Here is a 26,223-nt window from a genome sequence, read left to right as displayed (position 1 = left end):
AATCAGATATCCAGCAACATAACATTAATCTTCATTCAAGCATACAAAAAAAAAGCTCTTCCATTTCTTTTATAGTGTTCTCACAAGAGCTCAATCCTTCGTTTTCTCAATGTGGGATAAAACATAACTCCCTTTATGTACCTTATGTCTCCAACGTGTTATAAAAATAAAGGGAACTCTTTTAATTTAAATATTTCCCACAAACTATAGTCTATGCATTAATAAAGTTAAATATTTAAATTTAACTTTATAAAATGGCTTTATCAATGCATAACAAATCTTATCAATGATAAATAAGTTTTCCTGTCGATTTTAAACAATTACCATCGACATACCACTGTTACTGAATGTCCAGCCATGTCCAAGATGACTTACTATAAATAGTAAGTATGCCCAAAGTTGCCCCAGAACCCCTCAGAAAGACCTGCAACTGAAACTGTCTAGGCCAAATGGCCTCTAAGCCCCTTTAATGTCCTAGTTAGCCTACGGGACTGTGGGGAAATAGGCTAACGACAACATCATGCTATGAATGCTAGAAAGGGGACATTACAGTCCGCCCTTCCCAAAATTGCTTGTCCTCAAGCAATTTCAGCTCTGGATGTTGCAATATCTGCTCATTTTCCCAAGTAGCATCCTCGACAGGTAGGTTCCTCCACTTCACTAGATACTCCCTGATAGTCCTCCTGCGAAGCACCCTCTCCCTAGAGTCAAGTATGGCCTCGGGAACCAAGATAAGCTTTCCCTCATCATCAAGAGGTGGCAATACTACTGAAGGCACCACATTGTGACCCAATGCCTTCTTAAGGCGTGACACATGGAACACATTATGCACTTTACTGTCTGCAGGCAACTCCAACTCATAAGCTACTTTGCCCACTCTCCTGATTACTTTGAATGGTCCATAGTAGCATGGTTTCAATTTCTCTGCTCCACTCTTCTTGAGAGAGGACTGTCTATACAGCTGTAACATGAGGTACACCATATCTCCCACCTCAAAAGACCTCTCAACCCTGTGCTGATCAGCATATTGCTTCTGCTGATTTTGTGCTTTTTGCAAATTTTCCTTCAAGGATCGCATAATGTCCTAGCACTCCTGCAAAGTATCCTTGGCCTTAGGCACCCTGCTATCCCCAAATAAAAAATCCAAAAAATTAGGAGCATCATACCCGTACAGTGCCATAAAAGGGGACATTTGAATAGACATATGGAAAGAGGTATTATAGCAGTACTCCCCTAGATGTAGCCACTTCACCCAAGCCTTCTACTCTCCTACAATGTAGTTTCGAAGGTACCCCTCAACCCATTTGTTCACTATCTCTGTTTGCCCATCAGTTTGGGGGTGGTAGTTGGTACTCAGAGTGAGCTCTGTTCCACATAACCTGAACAACTCTTGCCAAAAGTGGCTCATAAATATGCTATCTCTGTCACTGATTATGCTCCGTGGTATCCCATGTAGTCTGAATACCTCTCGAAAAAATAGTTCTGCTGTTTGTGCTGCTGAATATGTAGACGAAATTGCAAAAAAATGTGCAAATTTCGTCAATCTGTCTACCACAACAAAGATACAATCATGACCCTGTGCCTTGGGGAGGCTTGTGACAAAATCCATGGAAATGCTATCCCACTTCTTCTCTGGTATGGGTAGGGGCTGTAGTAAACCACCCGAAAAAGAATGTTCCTGTTTGTTCTGCTCACACAAAGGGCATTCCCTCACAAACTGAAGCACCTCTGATTTGAGTCCTTTCCAAGTGAAGCGTTCTCTCACCTGCCAATATGTCTTAAAGAATCCAGGATGTCCTGCCATTGGTGAATCATGAAATGCCCTCAAAATCTTCTGCTTCATAGTAGACCCGAGTACTAAATAAATCCTTTCCTTGTAGATGATCAGATCATTTACGACAGTGTATCGACTATCTTGAATAGCTCCCTCAATAATGCTAGATGCCCAACTATCCTTAGCATATTCTGCCAAGATCATCTCTCTCCAATCATCCATGACTATCCCAACAGCAAGCAAATGAGGCCCTCTAGATAAAGCATCTGCAACAATATTTTTCTTTCCTTTGACATAGGCTATGTCGAAATCATAGGCCTATAATTTACTCACCCATTTCTGTTGCCTGTCATTAAGGTCCTTTTGTCCAAGGAAATGTTTCAAGCTATTATGATCTGTTTTTACTGTGAACCGGCTTCCCACTAAGTACTGCCTGAACTTAGCTAGCGCATGCATGATTGATAGCATCTCTTTGTCGTAGATGCTGTAGGTTCTCTCCACACCTCGTAATTTTTTGCTCTCATATGCGATGGGATGTTTGTCTTGCATGAGAACAGCTCCTATGCCCTCTCCCGAGGCATCACACTGCAGCTCAAAGGGCTTGGTGAAATCTGGAATGGCTAAAACAGGACATGTACTCATCAGCTCCTTAAACCTGTCAAAACAATCCTGAGCCCTCTCTAACCACTTGAAACTATCTTTCTATGTCAAATCTGTAAGTGGTGCTGCTATCTATGAAAAACCCTTCACAAATCTGCGGTAGAACCCACAAAGCCCGAGAAATCCCTTGAGTTGTGAAGTGTTCCTCGGTGGTGGCCAATCCAGAATGGCCCTAATCTTGTTTGGGTCAACCCGAACACTTCCTGCACTAATAATATGCCCTAGATAGAGCAACTCTGTCATCCCAAACTCACATTTACTCATCTTGGCATATAATGACTCCCTCTCTAGAATACTGAGCACTGTATCAATATGCTTCAAATGTTCCTCCCAAGTACGGCTATATATCAGTATATCATCAAAAAATATCAACACAAACTTCCTCAACTGATCTCTGAACACTCTATTCATACATGACTGGAAAGTGGCAGGGGCATTTGTCAACCCAAAGGGCATGACTAAGAACTCAAAATGTCCATAGTGGCATCTAAAAGTTGTCTTCTCCACATCCACCTCTCTAACCCGTATCTGATGGTAGCTAGATCTCAAATCAATCTTGGAGAAGTAGCATGCACCATGCAATTCATCAATAAGCTCATCGATGCGCGGGATAGGGTGTCGGTTCTTGATTGTCTTCTTGTTTAGCTCCCTATAATCAATGCACATCCTCATTGTACCATCCTTCTTCTTCACCAATACTACTGAAGAAGCGAAAGGACTTTTGCTTGGCCGTATGTGCCCCATGTCAATCAACTCCTTAATTGCCTTTTCTATTTCATCCTTACATCTCTTTGGATGGTGGTAAGGTGTGATGATAACTGGCTTAGCCCCTTCCTCTAATTCAATAACATGCTCGATTCCCCTATCCGGGGGTCTCCCTGGAGGTATCTCACCAAACACCTTAGTATGTTTGGTTATTATTTTTTGTACATCAGGTGGATACTCTTGTTTATGCTGCTCTGTCATCTCAGGCATTACTCTAAACTCTGCTGCCCACTGCACCTGATCATGTCTAAAGAAATTCTGCATCCGCTTGAGTGACACCACTCGAAGTCTCCCATCTTACAAACCTTTGAGAACTATCTTCTTACCATTTTCCTCAAACCTCATTTCCATTTTCTGAAGGTTAAATGTAAACTCTACCAGAGACTTCATCCAGTTCATCCCAAGCACCATATCCTGATCACCAATGTTGACTGCAAAGAAATCTCCTGTCATGTCATAATCTCCCAAACGAAGCTGCAAGTTGGAGATTTTCTTGGTACATTCAATTTTGAAGCCATCGGCAACCATCACCTTAAATCCCCTATACTCCTCTGTATGTAGCCCTCTGCGTGTCACAAACTTCTCATCAATGAAGTTATGTGTCGCCCTTGTATCAATGAGTGCCACAACTCTCTGTCCATCCAAGGTTCCCCTAACTCTAAAAGTGACGGCCTCCTGTATACTTGACAACTGAGCTATCGTGCTATCACCGCGTGCTTCCTCTTGTGAAGAACTATCATCATCTCCATCTGATTCAGATGACTGCTCTGAATCTCCATCTACTGACTCTTCGGCTGAAAAGTACTCCATCTGCTTAGCTTTTTCTTTCAATGGACACTTATGTGACAAATCCCAATGCTCCCTGCAATGAAAACAAAGCTTCTTCTTTCTGAGATCATTAAGTGTCTCATTGTCCAACCTCTTACTTTCCTCCTTAGCTGGCTGAACCTCTTTATGAAAAGGTTTCCTGTCCTTATCTTTCCTTGAAGGGAAACTCTTTGCTTGGAATTTATTTTTTGAAGATGAAGAGGAATCCATGTCATGAGCTTTCTTAATGGCTTCCTGCAAAGTGGGAGGGTTGAGAGCTTTAATCCACCCTCTCAACGGATCAGCTAACCCATCCATAAATAGAACTAGTATCCTCCATTCAGATACATCTGTTACTAACACTGCAAGTTTCTGAAACTCTAAAATGTATGTTTCCAATGATCCCCACTGTTTAAGCTGAGCTAACTCCTTGAAATGGAGTTTTGGATCCTTCCTATCAAAATGTTCAATCAGCCTCTCTATAAACTCCACATATGAGGTAATGTGTGCATGTCCCATAGTGACCATACCATGATGCCACCACTCGTGTGCTAACCCATCCAGATGAATTGCTGCGTACTTAATAGCTTCTTCCTTGGGCATAGGGTTCAATTGAAAGTATGTGTCAAGCTTTTGAACCCAAGCTCTTGTTGTAGACTTTCCTGAGCCATCATAATATGGTAACTCAAGTCTCCCTACTTTCTTCCGTAGCTCATAGCTCTGGTTTCTGTCATGTCCACATGGCATATGTTTCATCCGCACATCCATATACTCCCTAAAGGTAATTGCAGCAATAAAATCTGGCCCTCTGGCTTCCCAATCTCTCCTCAATTGGTCCTGTATATAAGTAATCTGGGGCTCTGGTACGAGCTGCTCTGGAGCTCTAGGAGGAAATGTAGGAATCATGGGCCTTGAACTCATTGTCCTAGCTCGCTGGGGTGCATGACCAAAATTGTTCCCAACTTGTTCATTTCCATTATGTGTCCCATCCTGATCATTTCCATTCTGATTGTTACCATTCTGATTATTTCCTCCACCCATGTTAGCATTCAACCCCATTTGACGAGCCATCATCTGCATCATAAGATCCAATCTCTGATTCTGTTCCTGTGCCCTTTGTTCTACTACTCGCTGACCCTGTACCAAGGTCTCTAATAACTGTAAGAATCTTTCCTCTCCAGGCTCTGGACTGGCATTCCTGCCTCCACCTAATCTTGTATTCCTGTCATCTCGGTCACCCATATTACTGTCTTGATCAAAGAATACCTCCGTTGTGTCTGTATGACTGGATTCTATACCCCCCTGTACGGATGAACTAGACTGTTTTCTTTGCAGGTCTAAACTGCTACTTTGTCTTGCTCTGGTATTGCGGAAATTATAAGGCCCCTGTCGCATGCTCAAACATAAATGCTCTTATTTTAGTGTTTTGACATTTCATCAAACACTTTCCCCTCTATCCACCAGTTCCAAATTTCCTATAAGACCTCCACAGGATGGCAGGACTTATAGCTCTGATACCACTGTTATATCCTCCCCTGATTTGAACTTTGACTTGTAGAAATTTAACTTAAGGAATATTGTCAAACACTTTGTATGCAAACTCATAAAGCTGATTTCCTCAATAAATTGCTTTCCAATGAGTAGATTTACGAACAACTATGAAGTGACATTAAATGCATAATACACATCATAACATTTTCACAAACACTTGGCACACATTCAACAATATATGAAAAATCTGGAAACTCTTTCAATCTGCTGATAAAGGGTGATTTTTAAATGTAGATGTGCACTTACAGCTGCCTTAAAGGCTGCAACAACTATTCATACTTGTATTCAACAATTATTATGCAAAGTATCAAAATTTGACAGAAGAAACCTGGAATTAGTTGTTGTAGTATTTTGCAGATGTAGTCGGCAACCTTCCAAACTTCTAATCAGCCAGAAAAACAAGTAAACTTGATACCAACACTGTTCACACCGTACTGTAGCAAAATACTATTCATGCCGACTGTAGCAAAATACTATTCATGCGGCACTATAGCAATAACTAACTTCAGATCTGCACCTCAAACCCTTGTAAATTTCTTTATGCGAATGCCCCAAATGAAACCCAGTGTGTTTCCTGAAGTGAAAACACCATTGATCCTCCTGACTGTGTCTTCCAACAGCGAAGAGAATGCTAGCAAAGAGGGATTCCGTCCTCCAAGCCCGATAATCAGATATCCAACAACGTAACATTAATCTTCATCCAAGCATAAAAAAAAAAAAGCTCTTCCATTTCTTTTATAGTGTTCTCACAAGAGCTCAATCCTTTGTTTTCTCAATGTGGGATAAAACATAACTCCCTTTATGTACCTTATGTCTCCAACGTGTTATAAAAATAAAGGGAACTCTTTTAATTTAAATATTTCCCACAAACTATAGTCTATGCATTAATAAAGTTAAATATTTAAATTTAACTTTATAAAATGGCTTTATCAATGCATAACAAATCTTATCAATGATAAATAAGTTTTCTTGTCGATTTTAAACAATTACCATCGACATACCATTGTGACTGAATGTTCGGCCATGTCCAAGATGACTTACTATAAATAGTAAGTATGCCCAAAGTTGCCCCAGAACCCCTCATAAAGACCTGCAACTGAAACTGTCTAGGCCAAATGGCCTCTAAGCCCCTTTAATGTCCTAGTTAGCCTACGGGACTATGGGGAAATAGGCTAACGACAACATCATGCTATGAATGCTAGAAAGGGGACATTACATCAATCGCCTTGGAAATAATCTTCTTCAAGACCCCTGACTTCTCTCCAAAATACTTCTCATTAATGATCATAGACATGAGCTTCTTGAAGTTCAAGAAGGAGAAGAACCTCTTCATGTTAACACTATTCTACAACTAAGCCTACTCAAATAGAGAAGTGACTCCTTTACAAAGTTGTTGGGATCTCTTGGGAGCAAAAGATTGGATTCTCTTGGGAGAGAGAAACTCAAGAACAGAAATCCTTCGAGCAATTCTCTAGAAGGGGCCATATATAGCCCAAACAACCATTGAATAATTGAACCCCAAATGCTTCCCTTGTGAAAGTTGAGGCTTTTATCCTTAAGCCTTGTCATTCACTATGAAACACTCTCTTGCTAACTCTATAGAGCTTATTATCAAAACAGGGCGACTACCAAATTTGACATGCATAATTGGACCATAGCTTTTAGCAAGAGAAGCTAAGATATAGTGAATTGGCCTTTTACTATCGAGAAGAATATGAAAGTGCCCAATTAGGGGAAGACTGCTTAAGCCTGGAGGAAGATGGTTCTTGTTACTAGAACTTGCAAGGCTTCTCGATAGAAAAAGAGCAACATAAGTTGTAGCAACTCCTACCACAATAAGAGGCCATGTCATTGTTAGCTCCATCTCAAACCTCTATTTTTCTTTGTGAATGCTATTGAAAGTACATTGGTTACAACACTTATATAATCACACCAATAAAAATTGTGCCTTGGGCATTTTCAGACATCTAAGCATCTTTAGTATTGGAAGATAATTGAACATATTTCATATTTTGAATTGAATTTATCTATCATCCTCTTTATCTCCAGCAATCGAGATTCTCACATCGTACAACTCGGTTTACACAAAATACTATAACATGATATTAATGCTTATAACAAGTGAAAAGTTTCAGACCAAGTCATAGTTAGAGATAATAATGAAACATTTCTTCTTGCAATGACCTAGTCCACAATCAATTCTATGTAATTATCTTTATAAAAGTACCATGTAGACTAAAAAAGAAGTTCATCTCTCATCTTCCATTGGTATGTTGGTTTCATTTGATTAATCATCATATAATTATTTATGCAACAAATGATGATATGCTATTAAGTCAAGCTTAGCATAGTGTCTATCTTATAAATTAAATTGATGAACTATTTGATTAAGAAGATTCGACACTATTAAGTCAAAATCAACTCCATGTCTCTCTCTTATGAATCATCTTGTTATATGAGAATGTTGTGTCAATTTAATGCTACCATTTTCTTTCATGATAAGACACTTATAGTTGCTTGTATGAGGTATTATCAGGATTAATTATTAACTGATAAAATGAATGAGACAATTGTTGACATTTTTCTCAATTTTAAATTATGTGTGACCAAAGAACAATTTATTATTTCTTTAAGTTTTTATTGAATGTGAGAGTACTATCCATGCAATTGACATGCATCAAGCCCTCTAGTTCATGTTTTTCAAAAACATTTGTTTCCTAATTTGCAAAAGCTCCTAGTTATTACATAGAAATTCTTTATGTACTAGAATCTCCAAATAACATGAAAATTATGCAATTCAAAGTACTATCAAGATGAATATTTTCAATTGAGCATCTTTTATATTTTACATCTAATTCTATGTTGACTATAAACCATAAGTACAAGTAAAGTAATGTTGGGACCTATGTTCTTAATAGTAGCTATATGTACAATTTGTAAAATGAGATTTTGTTGAGCCATGTGGTAGAGACCAGCTAGAAGGCTATAAACATAAGAAACACAAAACAATATTGTAATAAACCTGGTGTAAAGGCAACAAAGTGCAGAACAATTCTTATTTAATTCTTATTAATTTTATTTGGTTCAATGTTTCTTGCAATTGCTTCATCCTATAAAAATGATATGTGCTAAATTTTAAAATAGATTACTACTTTTATTTGGTTAGTTGTATCCTGCTATTGCTTATATAAATAAGAAGTTGGACCCATAGAAATGATAAATTGATTGGCCAAATTAGTGAAGGAAAAAATGACTTGTTCTAAATTTATAAACAGATTATTAAAAGTGCAACCTATATAAGTGATTGCTTCCATAGCAAGGTACTTGGATTATCAATATTTGAGTAATAAGTTAATGATTTCTAATTTCTATACAACATAATAACTGATTTATATGACATCCTCAAAGATATATAACACTAAATTTTAATGCATTCTTATTCTAACATGCAAGTATTTTATGTCTTTCTCACTATTGCTAATTTCTTTATTTTCACTTTGTCTTTACTCTATAAGCATTTCTCTATTGACATGAATTTTGATGCTTTTTTTGTGTCTCCTTTTTAGATATGGGGATGATCCTATTTATATAATTTTACCTTTCACACATTTTTCATCTTAATAGGGGCACAAGAATGGCACTTTTCAACCCAATAACTCGATTTATCAAAATGAAGCACATAAAGGCAAATCAATCTAGATACCCACACATATTCTATATCATAAACCAAATATTCCTTATTACAACCATATTATAGTAAAATCATATTTCCAAATAAATTGGTTATGTCTCCAAGTACATGCTCCTATTAGAATGCATGCATGATTTTCTTTAAAAGGAAAAAATCATTGTTGTTTTCAGAATATTGGATCTATGGATCTATCAAGAAGCATGCACAATTTTTGTATGAAATCATAATTGTATTTTCTAAAAATAGAATATGTACATAAAGTTTAATTTCTTGGTGTGACAATCTAAACATAAAGTTTAATTGCTTGTTGTGACAATCAACACAAATTGAATTCTCTTAAGAATTATAATAGTTGTTCTAAATGTAAATCTAACAAACAAAAAAAATTGTCAACTATTCACTATGGTGTTAATGAAATAACTATTTTCCCTCCTTATCCACATAGTTAAGTAAGTATTTTGAATCTTAAAAATACTATACCTTTCATCTTCCAATCAAAACTCTCTAATTTAAATAGATATATTATTTCTATAAATATAATCTATCTACAACATAATTTAAAACACACACAAATTATAACCCTCAATCCAAGTACATCGACTAAATATATATGTTATTTTCCTTTTATATTTATCACTTGCTTTAACAATCAAACCTTACACCATCTTCACATACCTATATAGAGGTCTAAAAGAAGATAAGACACAACATTTTTTATATCAAATATTTAAAACTTCCCTATAAATAATCTAAAGTCTGTATTCATATGTGATCTATGGGCATGACAAAAAAACCATAATTACCATCTTAACAAAAGAAAGTTTACAGTCCTCAAAATGTATAGTGTAAGAAAGAAATGCAACCATGTCTTAATGATCATTTCTTAAGGCAATAAGGTTGGGATCCTGTGGGCACTCGCTTCCTTAAAAATATAGCGCGTCACTAAGACTTTTTAGGAATATTTATAGGGAAGCGGTCCCATGAATTTTATATTGAATTCTCTTTTTTTTTAAATCACTCCTAAAATAAAGGAATCTAATTGTCTCATAAATTGAGAGGGCTAAAAAGTCGGGGCTCCTATTTTATTGGAAAAGATTCCAAATAAACCTTTAGCCCCCCTTATAAACTTGTCATGGGGTCATCCGCTGCACAAAAATAGAGCCCAAGCCCCTCCCATGGGACCCCTACCTAAGGGTTACTCGTGTGATTAAGATTTCCACAGCCTTCATCCACTAAACATTAATAACTAGTTACATGTATAACACAAAGAAAAGGTCTTGTAGCAAATCTTTTGATTGAAGAGTTTACAATTCCTATTTATGCTTCTAGATTTTCTGATGGATGTTGGCAAGAAACCCCCATTTTGGCACAGGCAGGGATGATGTTGGCTTTAGAACTATTGAAAATAATTTCTACTATCAAGATCATTTAATAAGACCAAGTTTCTAGGTAGGGTGTTTGTCGATTACATCTGACATTCTTTTGTTGAGTATAACTTCGTTGAGTAGAACTATAACTTTTTAACTAGGATGATATCCTACAATCCATGTGTTCCTATGAAGTATTCTCATGCAAAATAATTTGCATCTCTTGTCTAAGCTTCCACATTTTGCATACATATCTACCGGAGCATATCCAGAAAATATGTCAATATTCTTTCTATGCACGATAATTTCAACTCATCCATAGGCAGGCATGAGGGAGCAACAATTTTAAAATTCAAACTTGAGTGCACACTTAACAACCTCTGTTAACGGTGAAATAAAGTTCGACTGGTTATGGATGGGCCCCACATTAACCACTAAAGCAAACAACACTTCGAGTGTGCCAGTTAAGCCAGACCGTTTTGTTTCCCTCCGCTGAGAATAAAACTAAAAATTTCAGCCATCATACTTACAACCGAAGGCATGAAATTAAATTTTTAAGTCTTATACATAAAATGCTGATAAAAAGAGAGAGAAGAATTCACATTAAAAAAACCTGCTTATGAGGAAACTTCCAGAAGAAGTTTAGATACTAATTAGAAACTAAGTAAGCAAACTTGAAAAAATCATAATTGCTACTCATGGTAAGCTTCCAAGAAGAAGTATAAATAGAATTAGGATATCAGAAATTTCTATAAGAAGTTTAAGAGGAATTATAAAATATTGATTAAAAAATACTAAACAGAAGCTTTATGGAAGTTTAAGAGGAATTAGAAAACACTAACAAAAGTTTCCATAGAAAAAGTTTTAAAAAATAAATACTTATATACTCTAAATATTATAGCGTAAATTAAAGTCTCGTTCAGCTATTATTTATTAGGTGTTTGAACAATTTTTTCTTAATTTGGAAAATAGAAAATTAATTAAATCATGCTAAAACTATAAATGACCAATCAAAAAAAGAAATAAAAATTTAGAAAAAATTAAAATCAAAATCAAAACACAACAAAACATTACAAATCATATATAATATCTTACAAATGCACTAGTTTTTAGACAAACTAATAGCAAAAAAGTTTCAATATATGTTACAAATTACATTTTAAAAAAAGAAAGATAGATGAAATGATATTCCTAAATTACCAACTTTACTTTGTTGGTTGAGATTCATAACAATTAGCATTCAAATTAGAAACAAGAGAAAATTCATATTAAAAGATATAATGAAAATCTAATGTGTTATGTGCTGGAACACAATAATTTGTACGAAGATCATGTGAAGGACACATAAATTCAACAAATTTCACTTAAGACTCATGATCACAACACCAACCCCTCTTCATTAAAAATAATTAAAAACTAAAATAGGCATATTCGTTCTTCACACTTCTTTGATTTTCCATATCATAGCTAAAACAATTTATGAATGAAAAAAACTAAAAACTAAATAAATAAATTAAAAAAATCTACCTTATAATGAGTCAATGTCTAAGTTGTGTGATAACTCACATTTGGTCCTATATTTTTTTCCTGATGTCTTAGGTGGCAAGCATTAGAGGATGAATGTTTTGAAAAACCAAAAACGATAACCGACCATTATAATAATAATAATAATAATAATAATAATAATAATAATAATAATAATAATGACTTCTTTTTATTGATTAAAATAATATAGTTGCGTTGACAAAAGCCAGAATAATTTTGTAATACAATCCATAAAATGGCAACATGGCAGGGCCCACATTATGAATATATATATATTTTTAATAAAGAGTGATAAATATTAATGTCGATAGCAGGTTGTTCGTAATTATATTTTTGTCTATATAAAAAGTTTTTTTAAATAATTTAAAGTGTGTTAATCATTATTACTATTTATAATGTATTATTAAATGTGAAGTTTCATGTTTCTATAAGATTTTATTTTTATTAGTACGTTTTTAGTTGTTTCCCTCTAATTAGTCTTTAGAATATTTTTCATTGAAATTCTGAAGTTTAAGAACAGATTTTTAGTGTTTTATTTTTAAATTAATTTTTAACCTATAATTCCTCTTTTTAAATTGGCTAATCTTAATTTTTCTAGAGATTATTTTATTTTTTCAAATCATAAATAGCATGATTGAGGTATCTAGAAATTTATGCTAAAGACTCATGTTGTTTCTAAAAGACTCGATCTCTAAAAAGAAATTATGAAGGCTCCTTTCTAGAAGGCTCCACCGACATTTGGGTGCTTGCCAGGGGAGAAAAAAACACAATCTCGTCACTGAAGAAGATGGGATGTCTACTCTCTCTAGATTTCTAACATGATGTCTCCTCTTGTGTTAGCTTTTTTTTCCTTCAAGAAACGATAACAAATAGAAGGACAACGATTCTCCTAAATGACCAATAGAAAATGAGTCATCCAAAAAAATTGATAGCCAGTCCAAGTCTTTCTAGAGTCCATCTACGCATCAATAACTAGAAATGGCCTCTTGATTTTCTCTATGCTCATAGGAAGTTTCATTTTTTTAGAGTTTTAGTATTGAGCTTCTCATGGAGGGGACAAAATTTATTAGTCTTCTGCACTTTATTTGATTACTACAAAAGAGGGTATTACCATTCGACTCACTACATTCCATTCAAATTTTTGAGATCAACTAATTTTCAATACCTCAAAAAATAAATTTTCATGTGAAAATAATAATTTATTGTTTATTCCCGTTAAAATAGGCATGTATATTTACACAATTTGTTATGAAGTTGCATCTGACTTGTATTGTTGTGATAGCCCACGCCCAACAAGCGAATATGAACATGAGACCCTTTTTTGGAAACTTGTTGCATTCATTAAGGGCACGTTTGGTTGCGAGCATAGGAATTGAAAATTAGAATATGAAATTGGAATAGGAATGGAAATGGAGAATGGGAATGGAAAATGCTAATCCCAATATTGTTTGGTTCACCTAGAATTTGATTGGGAATATGTCAATCCCTTGTTTGGTTGTACAAAATTGGAATTGGAATAAGACTAAGTTTATATTATATATATATATATATATATATATATATATATATATATATATATATATATATATATATATATATATATATATATATATATATATATATATATATATATATATATTGGTTAATTATATATATTTTTTGTTTATTTTTTTATTCATTGAAATTGATATGAATTTAATTTATTATAACATTTTTAAACAAATAGATATAATCATAAAAATGGTATACATAATAAAATACTCATGAGACTAGTAAAATTTGTTCATCATTTATAGTGAAAATTAGTCTTTACAATCATAATTAAGTACAAAACAACAAAATGGTCATTTCATTACTAAAAGTATAACCAACATAATCAATAGTGCAATTATAATAGTCAGAACACAATTAAGTCTGTAGTGAAACATGATTTCAGCTTTTGCCATGGAACCAATCACTCTGGCAATAGTCTCTCAAACTATGCATCTCTTGCAATCGCTAATTTCATCTTCTCTAGATGTTGATATAGTTGATGTAGATGGTCCAGCATCGACCCACTGAAAGTATCCACAACCGTTGTTACCCTATATTCAAAAACTACATTAGTTTGCCACAATAATTTTGTTGTTACATAAAAATTAAATGAAAAAAGTAGTAAAAACCTTTCGTTTATTTAGACAACATAAAAATTTACGCTCAGGATTATTCTCAGTGCATGAGGTCTTCACTAAAATAGGGCCAACAACACACACACACACACACACACACACACACACACACATCGACAAAGTTACCAAAGCCATCGACCTTATATAAATAATGACCAAATAGAGAATTAGCAAATAAATTTCAATAGTTTGTCAATAACATTTATGAAAATAGATAGTTATAGAATGTTAGGAACATGAAGAAGACCCTTGTAACAACTTACAAGTTCAATTGACATGTTATAATAATAATTTAATGAGAATCAATCCTGTGACACCCAAACATTTACCAGAGAATAACAATTGTACCAACAAAGATTCATATGGGACATAATGACATAATTTTAACAATAAAATTGAAGTTTATCACCAATAACTACAATAACATTCTCACTATGATGCCCCAAGTTGTTAGTCTACAACTGCTCAAGAAAGTTACAATTACTACAATTACCATGATACCCCAAGTTGTTGGTCTACACTTTGTAATTAGTTGTCAAGTAAATAAAATACATATGTTATAGGAAGCACATAATTAGTTGTTAAGTAATATGATGAACTTGTTGATAGTACTGAAACTTTTTATGACAAAAATGCTTATGTAATAGGAAAGAATGCATATGCTATAGGAAGGTTGTCATGCACATAAGGAGGCTTTCAACATAGATTAGATCATCACCATATTAATTATCAATACACTAGCTCAACAAGAGGATAGGTGGAAATATGAAGTTCGTTCATATTCAAATTGCTTAATAAGACAAAAATGCATAAGCCCAAATCAGCTTGAACAAAGAATGAAAAGGAACAAATATTTAGAGTTTTTTACAATAAAAAAAGCTACAACAAGTACATGTCTAAAAGAAAATTGTCATGTAATAATACATAAAAATGATACAATGTACAAACAACAAACACTTCAAGGAAATGGAGAAAACAAAAAGAAGTGATTTAATTATAACAAATAATCAGATAGGGGTTGTTGCACTAATAGAATTGATTTATTAAAGGCATAAAAATATCATATATAGAAAATTTCATGTCTATGTATAACAAAAATGTAGTTTATAAAGACTTGGCTGGGATTATTACTAATAGAGAATGCAACAAAATGGACTCATATTCAACTTGCAATAGTCACAATGTAATGTCCCCACTAATTAGGACATTAATACCTACAAAACCAAAGTTAGAATTTGTACAAATATGTATATATAAATTTATTTTACTATTCTATCCATTTGTCATCTAGCCCTTCATATAGGGTTACTCATTCCTCGCACTGGCACTAAAGCCATTCATACGAGGAACATAACTCCTATACTAACACTATGAGAGTGATCTAATCATCTATATAGAGTTATACCAATCTCTCGCACTAGCACGATAGCCATTCATACGTAGATTATACTAACCTCTTGGAATTCATCTAGTCACTCATGTAGAAATGATCTTAAATTCTACACTAGCACGTGGCCATTCATATAGAAATAATCACAATCTCTACATTAGCACTATTAAATGATAATTAATTAGATGTACAAGAATTTATATTTCTATCTTAATATCCATATATTGTCTCTTATGATTTATATCATAAAATATCATTGTTCTATATTTCTAGCTCTATGTGTATTTTATGTATCTGTTAATTCATAGTATAAAAGACACAAATAACATTGCACAATGATGTGAGAATAATAGTAAAGTACTGATTACCTTCTATTTTAGTGTCATAATCACTTCACCTTGTGCAATCTTCTTTTTGTTGGGTGACATATGCTAAGGGGATCCTTCTACCGTGGGTTTATTCATTGCAGCTTGGGACCTGTGATGTGCTCAATGGCTTATTCAACCTCGTGCCTTCCGGTTAGTGCTTTTAAAAGTCTTATTGGATAATTGCATTGCAGATTTAATAACTTTAATATTTGATAAGGTATAATTTATGTAATTATTATTCTCTCACTTATTTTTATTATGGATAATCATTAATAACATTAATACTATGATTACATTCTTGATTTATTGGGTAGTTATTATATTATGTTAGAAACTCAAATCTAAAGAATAGTTCTTTAGAATAATGTACATACATATGTATCATTCAAATGTTAATTTAGGCTCATGACATTATTGGTATTTGATATTATTTATAATCAAAATATTTATTTGTTATTTAATTTATTTAAATCATTAATATTATAATTATAATATAATATTTTACATTACCATTATGCTATAATCTTATATGTTGTTTTATTTTTTATATTGTCAAATATATCACTATTATATAATGGATTATAATATATTTCATTTTAATATTATTACTCTTAATTATTATCATTATATAATATGCTATTTGAATATTCATATATCCTTTTTAATTTGGGCTCATTACACACAAAGACGGTTGTATGCAAAAACCATAGAGCATCTTATCTACCAACCTTTTGTGGCAATGGATCACTTGCACTAAACATCTTATCAAAATACATATATGATGAACTTGCATATACTACTGAAATTCTTTATGACAAAAATAAACTTTACCACAAACCATAAATAGAACCATAAACAATATGCATTTATAGTGAAAGGAACCTCAATTAATGATATGTATGACAAAGATGGTGATTAACGAAAATACATTTAAAACAATGATATAAATGACAATAGATGTAAATTTGCTCATATTTATAATAATGATATAAATGACAGCAAATGAAAATATGTTCATATTTATAATTGTTAAAGCTTCCACACTTGCAATAGTGTGATAAAGTGAAAATGGAAACACAAATCTAACATGGAATGTTGTGTTAGGAAATCATTGAAATCCTCCAAACTTATATCTGACATACTCTTCTTTCTCCTCGTCACTCATCTCTAGGAACCCCCAGGATTTTGTAGGTTCAAAAGTAAAAGTGGCATAAGCCACACTTAGAGTCTGTTGACTAAGTCTAGGTATGGCTTTGAGGGCTGAAAATGCTACTGATATATCTTGCTTAGTTTCCCCTTTATCAACTTTGACAATTTGGGACTCCCTCATGCCCATAAGGATATCTTGGATACTTTCACATATCACATCCAAAGAAGAATCCATGCTTGTCTTCCTCTTCTTTGGCCTCCTCATCAATGGTGTGGATGGATTTTGTTTAACAGATGCACTCGAATTCTTTGAATGAAGGAACTCTTCATTGAATTCAGGAGTGCCATCTGTAGGCGTATGTAATGACCCCATCATCGTCAAGATCAATCACCTCATCAAAAAGGTGTTCGTCTTCATTCTCTTGGGTTGCTGTTGTTGTAGTTGCATTGACAATGTCATTCCCAACAATGATTGCCAAGTAATTGAAATAGAGGAATGGTTGTCTTTTGTAGACTCGAGAATTCTTGAAATCATTTCTCTACATGAAGGCAAAATCAAGGAATTGCATATTTATCTTTCATTACAATTGATTAAGAGATAATTTACTTGCATAAAAAATATTGTGTGGAGTACATTACCTTTAACAACTCTTCCCATATAGTATCACCAACCCCCACGCATAGAGTACTCTCGTTCCATGCAAAACCACTCATATAATTTCACAGGTCTTTCATCATTTGATAACCTTGTTTCCATGTTTTCAACTTATTCTTGAAGTTATCTCTTACTAGATTCATCTTAATCTCTCATTGCATCTCCTTTCGATGCTAGTCCAAGCTTCTTTCTAAAACCCCCCTTCACCTTTTCTTCCTAAGTGGACTTGGTCAAGGAGTATATCTAGAGATTTTTGCTCCATCTCTCGTGTCAAAACAACTTTTGCATTTCTAGGTGAGGAAGCAATAACAGTCACACAATCCTCCTCATCAATGCTTGTCAAGAGATTGGTGAATGACATTTTCAGCAATTGGTAGCTGCAAAAATTCCAAGCAACTATTAACATATCACCTTCACCTTCATAATATATTAATTTGAGTATGATGATAATATATCACTTTATTACATATATAGATAAATATTGTTGCATTCATCATTCCTAAATACACACATAATATTATGTAACAAATGTTACATATTGGCAAATCCATTTTCCACAAGAAGTGTTATAGAATGTCAAAGACTGCCTTAACATATGAGAACAATACAATAACAATAAACTTGTTTTCTGTCTTAGAAATCCTATCAGCATATCATGAGATCTCAGAATCTTATTGAAACTAGACAAAAATTCATAAGCCCAAATAAGCTTCAACAGAGAAGGGAAATGTAGAGATATTTAGGTTTTTTTCACAAGAAAGAAAGCTACAGCAAGAACATTTTAGATGGAATGCATGTTATATTTATGGATGAATTATGGTATTTTATGATAGTAATAATGGATCTTGAATCAACAATGATCAGTTATCAACAATATGAGGTTAATGTACTTATATTAGCATTACTAACATGGAGTTGATAGTCTTCAGACTTCAATAATTTAACTAACATAAATGAAAAATATAAGGGGAGGATATGCATGCAAGTTTGTCCAACTGCACAAGAAGAAAGATAGGGAGAGGGTTTCTAGTCTCGCTCCTATGAATAGTTCAACAGAAGACTGAATAGGAAGAAATGGTGGCAGTTCCTCAATTTTAGTGCCCAATAAGATAGTAGGGCTATTGAATACATAATTAGTTCTTTCTTAAATATTTCTTAAATATTCAAAATAGAATTAATATCTTTCAAGATGTTATCTCTGGAAGCCATGAAGTGTTAGAGATGGAGAAGTAGGGATGGGAAATCTCAAATCACACATGCGAAAATCCATTATTTTTTAGTTAAGATGTAACAAAGAAATTATTATACTATTTGAATAAACCTCATGAATTCATAGAGAGATGTGAGCCACAATAGTGGTAATGATGTGGTTGTAACATTATGGAAGCTACAACAAGAACATGTAGAGATTTTTTGATTTTTTGACAAGAAAGAAAGCTACAACAAGAACATGTATAAAACAAATTTTTCATGTAATAGTATAGAAATGATGCAATGTGCAAACAACAAATAGTTTAAGGAAATGGATCAAACAACAAGAAGTGATTTGAATATAAAGAGTAATCAGATAGGGATTTTTGCACTAATAGAATGATGCTCTTACAAAAATAAAAATTAGTACAAAAAAATCCACAAACATACAACCACTTGAAGCAAATTAATATTTAATACAAAGTGCAAATTAAAGTTTATGTTTTTTGGTACAATTAAGTGTGAGAGTTATAGTCTTCCCATATCCTTCAAGCTATTTCCTCTCAAAAATTCTCCCAATCATCTCTATCTTGTTGATTCATGCCATAAGTCTCAAGAATTGGCAAATTTATTGGAGCACATTCATTGTCATCTTCAACTTCCACTTTAGATGAAACACCATCCTCTACCATAATGAAATTATGTAGTATGGTGCATGCCAAAACAATCCTTGTTTGAGTACTGATATTATAAGATGTCACATGCTTCAGGATAGGAAAATGTTGCTTCAAAATACCAAATGTATGCTCTATCACATTCCTAAGAGAGGAGTGTTAGTAGTTAAATAATTCTTGGGACTGTTGATCAGATTTTCTCTACAAAACTTTTTAAGGTGGTAATGCGTACAATGATAAGGAGCAAGAAATCCTAGGACATTTGGGTTACCAACATCAACTAAATAAAATTTTTCTATGCAAATATAAAAAAGTTATAGTCAAAATATAACATACAAGATTAGATTTAATATAATCATATAAAATATGAATTAATATACGAGGTGGAACCAAAAGTGGATCTTCTCTAGAGAGAGCTAAAGCAAGCACTTGACTATCTACAACAACCCCTCCCCACTAGCAAGAATGTATTGAAACTTATAGTCAAACGAACAGATGCCCAAAATATTCTGTGACAAGTTGCCTTTTCTATCACAATATTTTGTTTTCTTGTCCACATGACAGTAACTAGCATATGAGTTCCATCAATTGTACCAATACAATCCTATAAAAAGAAATATAAATATCAAACACATAATTATATAATTTAGTCTCTTAGAAAATTATTACATGCCACTACGATAATTACCTTGAAGAAAGGATCAAAATGGTCATTCCCAATAATTTATGGACTATTTGTTGGAGCAAGGGGTAAAAGATAATCTTTATGAAGTGCTAAGATAGCCTTCAAGACCTTGTGGAATTATCAACTCACCATCTCTCCCGAGTGACGAAAGTTATGGCCAATCTTATGATTCTTTAGATTATGGCCAAGGGTATGCAAGAACATCACAAGTTTTGCTTCTAATGTTATGTTGACTATATCTAGAATGCTCCCTTTTTTCCTTAGAATTTTGGCCAAGCGAAAGAAAGCTACTCATGTGTATTTGGTCATGACAATCTATGTTATTGGAATGGATAATACACTTATAAAAAGAATATTTTTCTCTTCTTCATTTATGCCTATGTCTTCTATCTTGAACTATCTTCTTCCAAAGATGCTATTATGTCTATGACAAGCATGTGCATGACCTTCAACTTCCTAACTATGGCTCCTTGAATTTCAATATCATCAATAGGATCCATTGAATTACCTACAAACTCAACATTGAGTAAACGTTTTAGAAAACATTTCATAGAAAAGGGAGCATAGATATCAGATATTTCAATGCTGAATATGATAACAAGGCTCTTGTTATGGTGAAAAAAAAATGAATGTATAGGTTGGGCAATCCTTGAGTGGAACCAAAATAAGGAATCTATTTAGGAGGTTGTTGGAATAAGTCTAATTAAATTTATATTTATTGTTCATGCGTCATAGATTTGAGTAGGATTCAATATAGGACTCTAGAGTTGCTCATCAATTCTAGTTTTTGTCAAGTTTTATTACTTTGTTGTCAAAACTCTAGAGTTATATGAAGGTTGCTAATAGTTGAATCAACTGTAGTATATGTTTTCCTGAATGAAAATTCTTTTTCACTTTAATTGAAGCATAGTAACTTAACTCTAAATTTCAAGTGTATGATGGGCATTGATGCACATGCTAGTTAAATGGCAAAAGTTGGGAGCAGAAAATCTCAAAATGGAGTTAGCAATAGGGAATAGTTTTCTCATCGTTAATCACAATTGAGAAACACATTAGCAAGGCTGCAGAACTAATTTTCTAGAGTACAGATTGATTATTATAAGAGGGGCTATCTTATAATATTAGGGGGAGTGGCAAGATAAATTTGGTTATAATATGTGTACATCATACAATATATACTGCCTTCAAAGCTACAATAGGCTTATACATGCACACCCTCCATTGGATTTATATATCATGCCCTTTTAAAAATAGTGAACTCTATTGTAGGAAAATATACAATCATCAAAACAACAATCTGTGCATAAAATGCATATGCATTTATGTTGTATACTATTAAAAGAACAATACAAATATAGTATGTATACCTTTTTTGGTAAATGATAAGTTCTCTAGAGTATTGTAATTAATTCTACAATTTATTATTTTTTTTAACAATAAATCTTACATTCACTTTTGTTATTCTCTCTTTTCTAATCCTTTTATTTTCAACAATAAATATGCAAATAACATATTGCTTCAATTTCAAATACATTTAAGGAAAAATGAAAATGAACAAAGTCTACACCTAGAATGCACAATTTGGTAAATGATAATTTATCTAGAGTATTGTAATTAATTTTGAATTTATTATTTTTTAAAACAATAAATCTTACATTCGCTTTTGCTATTCTCTCTTTTCTAATTCTTTTATTTTTCACAATAAATTTGCAAATAACATATTGCTTAAATTTCAAATACATTTAAGGAAAAATGAAAATGAACAAAGTCTACACCTAGAATGCATAATTGATACAGAGTTTCAAAGAACAACTATCCTGCATGTTTACAATATGTGGGGGTAGAGGATATGTGCAATTGTTGCTTTCAATGAGGAGCACATAGTATACAGTTTGCCCCAAATGTTACTATAGAAAGATCAATACAAAGTGAGGTGTCAGATTGCCTCAACAACCTCCAAGAAGGAAAATTGGCATTCTCTCTGGCCAACCTTTCGTATATGTTTTCATTTATTGATTTGTGTATCATTAATTTTCATTCAAACTTATCTAATTTTACAAGGCTTGCCTATTCAAGGTGGGAATTATTTTAATGTTTCTATGTCCATATTGTTAACATAGACTTGCCATTATAGATACTGCAAGTTCCTTACAATGGTTTTTACCTTATTTAGTTATTGATGAAGGGGAGTCATCACTTTTCAAATGCTGATGACAATTGTAATTTTTCATTTTGATTTTACAAGTGTGGGTTAAATATTTTCTATTGTCTAATTTCCTGGTAAAGTGCAGAATTAATCAAGTGGGCAGCAAGTGGATTCTTCTATGCAAATTATTTCAATCTCAGTGCAAGATTGATATGCCAAATCCCCCCATGATTATTTAGCGGTCACCACACTATTAAACTCAATGCTCTAATTCTAATTACAAAATAAAGGATAGATCTTTTTGATGAAGAATTTTAAAGCTATTGAACATTGAGAAATTGGGAGGTCATGTTTTGATTATGTTAAAACATGTTTTAAAGGACTCAAAATCTTTAACAAAGTATCAAAGAAGAACTAACATAAGAGTTCAGAAAATAAAAGGCCTCAGAGAGAAAATAAACAAACACAGAAACATGAGGCCAAGTACAACTATGCAGTAAAAGACAACAAGAAGAAAGCGAAAGGACAACACCCAAATAGTTATAGAGTTCTCAACAGGTCCCCAACTTGATCTATCAGAATGTCCATATTTTCCATAGAAGCTTTCATTTCATCCAGCTTTGGGAAGTCATGACTACAGAATTGGGAGGTCATGCTGTTAAAACCCACGGTGAAGCAAAAGAGAGTTGAAGCTTTACAAGCCACAACTCTGGGATCAATTAAATGCAGCATACATTAAAGAAGCAATGTCTATAAGCCCCTAGTTTGAACTTGCGGCATAGGAAGTGCCAGCCAAGCTAAATATTTTCAAGGCTCCTGAATATTGTTATGAACTAGGTATCTCGCTTACATGCATCATCAAGGGAATGGTGAATGAGAGGGAACCAATTTTTAGTAGGCGTTCTTATTGAATTCAATATAAATTTCATCATCCTTTGTTCACAAATAATGGAAACCTGAAGCATAGTCCAAGCACATTGAACTCGGGCTCTATATCATCATCTTCATCAATCTTAATGACACCAAAGGAGGTTCTTATCTATAGTAGGCTTCATTAAGCATGAGATCTTATTGTCCTAGCTCGAGCCCGACTCATATAATGGGAGAAATGTCTTTCCAAGTATTGGGTTGTCATTTTGATTCATAGGCAAATGTAGAAAAGTTGGCATTGATATACAAACCTAAAATTTACCTCTGTTTACATCATGATATGAATATGGAGAATTGCACAGTAGGGATGAGTATCTAAATAATAAACTATGATAATGCGTAATGATGGACAATTGTCCCAAATAGTGATCATTCAAGATTTGAGATCCATACCATATATGGTGTACAACAATTTGTTCATATGCATGAGTGGGTGTTGATTATGCAAGCAATTTACTAATGAATAGGTTGTGGAATTGACTGCTCGTTCTCATAGCTTTCGATCATCTTGGAACTTAATTCATGAACCAATGGTGGGCGTGTGTGGGGTTGGAACTATAGTGGGGGAGTTTCTTTCATATTGAAACCTCTGGCCCCTGCAGCGGCAATAGTTACCCCCTCCCCTACTACAAGTGCGCCCCCAAAGAGATTATGGTGGGATGGTTTATCAACAGACAATTTCTTCATTAGCATCACTTCTAAGATAGAGGTCATGTTCTTGATCCAACATATATTTGACGTCTACATTTTTTACTTTTGATAAGTTTGGAAAAGAGGGAATTAACAAATTTGCTAAACTTGGCACTATGAATGTTTCAATCATGAGATAATAAGTGCTCGTGAGAGAATCGAGCTTGTGTGTGCCTCTGGATAGAAAATATGGTAGAAATTTGTTGCAGTAAATTATTGAACAAAAGAGGATAGGTTTTCCGTGAGAATGGTTAAAAAAATCCTAGGGACAATAGAGGATAGGTTTCCGACAACAGTCTTTCTATGAAGCTTTACCCAGACGGGGCAAACGGGGTAGAGAAAGTAGTAAAAGGAAGCTAAACATTTTTTGTTCAATCTTCAGAAAGCTTTTAATTATAATGCATGAGTACAAATACCATTTCCAATTCAAACAACAACCATACAAGATTAACTCTACCGCCATGTTCAACAGAGGAAATCCATTGAAATAAATACCTTGGCTTAGAAGATGGTCTCGATGGCCACACAGCACTCTGATCACACTATCAACCTGTGAAAATAGAAATGCTCCATGACCCACCTGTACAAGTTAGCAAATCAATGGCAGACACAATCATTACAAAGTTGAACATAAACCTGCAAATTGCCGATAAGAAGATACCAAAATTGCAAGCCGCCTATGCAGGAGAAGATGTGAAAATCCTAGTTTAAACGATCTCTAACAGAATCCTTGGTGAAAATGATCTCTAGCAGAAACCCTTGCTGAAATGTTTACAATGAACATGTAAAGCGAGGGGCAAGATGGTATGTGCATACATGCTCTATCCAACGAACTCTAAAAATTATTAAACTTGGGAAAGTGTTATTGAGAATAGGAATGGTCCATTCCAATAACAACTATTTTTAAGAATGGTCTATTTCAATACTGACTATTTTTTGGAATGGACATATAATTGTTTTGGGGGCAAAATGAGCATATGTATCCCTATTCTCTATTACATTTTGAAGCACCAAATGGAGAATACTAAACCTATTCCTATTCCAGCAACCAAACTGGCCCTAATTGAGTTTATTTGGTTATGTTTTGATGTCATTTCTAAGAAAAAGGAGCTACAATCAATAACCACACAATTATGTCTTATAAGAGGGATTCTAGTTTTTGTAGAAATTTTAGTACAATTAGTTCAAATGAGGTCTTCATGACTTAATTGTTAAATTTTCCTCTACAATTATTCAATTGAAAAAACTTTAAAAATTGTTGAACGTAATTGAGAAGCCATTACTATCATCTAAAGCTAATACAAATTTACAGAATAACGATAAAATATTCTAGTTACTAATGCAACCGATTTTGAGAAAGATTTTTCCATCTCAAAATTTTTAAGGTAATTTTATCTCTTCTTGGGATGAAATTTAAGATGTAAATTTATTAATAGTTTTACAAGAAATGTGTAGTTATAGTTATAAAATGAAAATTTAATTTAATGTTTTCTATTTATCTATGAAATTCTTATAATTTTAAAAGTGACTGTTGTTAATAATAAGTGTTTGGAAAGATTAAATAATATTTTGGAGGCCTTAATTTTGAGATTAGAAAGTTTTGAAAAGAGAAACATAAATTAATTGTAAAAAGATATTTTACAATGTTAAAAAGAGGGAGTGTAATTTCATAAATAAAAAAAATCTAGAAATGATATCTTTTACTTTTATTTTAAATTTCTATTGTTTATTATATTTTTTTAAAAAGATGTAATTATAACATTCATTGCCAATTTTTTTCTCTCTTAATAGACATACACTAAGTGTAATGAAAAACTTGAGCTAAAAGTTGCATAACACTTGTATACTTGTTTATCAATAATAATATTATTAATAATTTACAATAAAATTTAAATTTAAATAAAATAGTCTCATGCTTTCCTTGACAGTATCTTTTTATAAACACAATATTTTAAAAAATTAAAACTTTTATAACACAATTCACTTACTAAAGTAAAAGGAAAAGGTAAACAAAGAA

At 33.1% G+C, this 26,223-nt stretch overlaps 1 long non-coding RNA gene across 4 annotated transcripts; it reads right to left on the bottom strand.

Annotated features, from left to right (window-relative positions):
• Positions 1-13,930: 13,930 nt before the first annotated feature.
• On the bottom strand, positions 13,931-25,060 carry LOC149551783 (uncharacterized). 4 transcript variants are annotated; one of them, XR_016352807.1, is made up of 4 exons: positions 24,868-25,060; positions 24,702-24,786; positions 17,875-18,267; positions 17,080-17,774 (listed from the first exon to the last, which is right to left on the bottom strand). It is a non-coding gene; the product is annotated as an uncharacterized LOC149551783 (long non-coding RNA). The 4 variants fall into 4 exon arrangements; XR_016352808.1 differs by lacking the exons at positions 17,080-17,774; positions 17,875-18,267 and adding an exon at positions 13,931-14,244; XR_016352809.1 differs by lacking the exons at positions 17,080-17,774; positions 17,875-18,267 and adding an exon at positions 19,538-19,900.
• Positions 25,061-26,223: the final 1,163 nt, after the last annotated feature.

This window comes from Cupressus sempervirens, chromosome 6 (assembly GCF_028749045.1).
Source record: "Cupressus sempervirens isolate cs-2001-9-10 chromosome 6, ASM2874904v1, whole genome shotgun sequence".
NCBI lineage: Eukaryota > Viridiplantae > Streptophyta > Pinopsida > Cupressales > Cupressaceae > Cupressus > Cupressus sempervirens.
The sequence above is the reverse complement of the archived record's forward strand: the minus strand, read 5'-3'. Positions and strand labels throughout refer to the sequence as shown.